We start from the raw sequence: 1,252 nt of genomic DNA, 5'->3' as shown, positions 1-1,252 counted from the left end.
TCAGACACATACTCCAGTCATATCGCACTTACAGGTAGGGTATATGGCATTATTTCTAGGATCTGATATAATGGGTTAAAATCATGGTGTGCTTTTCAGTAGAAAAAAACAGGTGCACCTGCAATACATCCATTTTATCTTATTGTTCATTTGTGCACATGGAAACACATTCATTCTTCTTTCTGTAACCGGTGTGATTCTGCGTTGTGACTGATAAAAAAGGTAAAAGAAAGAAAGACCTCCAAGTAAATAATTTGCCCACTCCAGCTCCTCTCCCACAGGGGAATTGTAGAAAAAGGGGTGGCATTTATTTTTACATTAAACATAAAATATGCATTTACACGTAACATATTTGACATAAGATAAAACAAAAACAACATGAAATCTGACATACCTGATAAAAAAGGTAAAAGAAAGAAAGACCTCCAAGTAAATAATTTGCCCACTCCAGCTCCTACGACCAAATACAGACAGTGGGGAAGAGGATTAGCTCAACCCACCACAGCTCCCAAGCTAGCAAGGAATACATATTCATGCTATCATTTATGGCGCCTAAAACACATTTATGACACACACATACTACACACTTATAACATCTTACAAAAACAGGCTCAATAATGACAATAACTGAATTAAAATCGCAATCATAAACATCAGGGTGGTTAAATATGAATTATGTGTGCTTTAAGGTGCTGGAAAGAAATAACACCCACCTCTCCCACAGGGGAATTGTAGAAAAAGGGGAGAGGCAAAAGGGGTACACTGTATTTATAGTATTGCACCAAAGAAGAAGAAAAGAATGAGGAGGGGCTCTAACTGATAATGAACACAACTACAGGCTTGGAGGTCCTAAAAGTCAGGTATAAAAGGAGAAGTTTGGGGGTTTAGAACACATTTTGTGTAATTATAACAATGTTATTTATGACTCTGTTACATTTCCTCACTAATCCTACAATCGTACTGTGTGCATTGACCAACTGCTGTGACAACGACTTGTTTCAACAACTGGATAAGTAGAACATATCTTACCACTTGTTTGTGCCTCCTTTTCAACATAACCCACCTTTCCATGTCTTTCGGTCTAGGCACAATGTGAGCGAGCAGCTGTAAAACAAGTGAAACAGTGGTGGAAGGTGTCAGGCTCTTCGCTCTTATCACAAATCACAGATCTGTGTTGGTCTTCCACAGGTCACTGGATATGAGTTCAGCTTTTTATCCACATGCTTTCCATGGTCAGAAGAGCCAGGCAACA

At 38.7% G+C, this 1,252-nt stretch overlaps 1 long non-coding RNA gene across 1 annotated transcript; it reads right to left on the bottom strand.

Annotated features, from left to right (window-relative positions):
* Nucleotides 1-250: 250 nt before the first annotated feature.
* Nucleotides 251-930, bottom strand: LOC143414003 (uncharacterized). Its single transcript, XR_013094562.1, has 2 exons — nt 714-930; nt 251-513 (listed from the first exon to the last, which is right to left on the bottom strand). It is a non-coding gene; the product is annotated as an uncharacterized LOC143414003 (long non-coding RNA).
* Between the last annotated feature and the right edge of the window lie 322 nt (nt 931-1,252).

The sequence above is a fragment of the Maylandia zebra genome, linkage group LG19 (assembly GCF_041146795.1).
Source record: "Maylandia zebra isolate NMK-2024a linkage group LG19, Mzebra_GT3a, whole genome shotgun sequence".
Classification (NCBI taxonomy): domain Eukaryota; kingdom Metazoa; phylum Chordata; class Actinopteri; order Cichliformes; family Cichlidae; genus Maylandia; species Maylandia zebra.
Note: the sequence above shows the minus strand (reverse complement) of the source record. Positions and strands in the feature narration are given on the sequence as shown.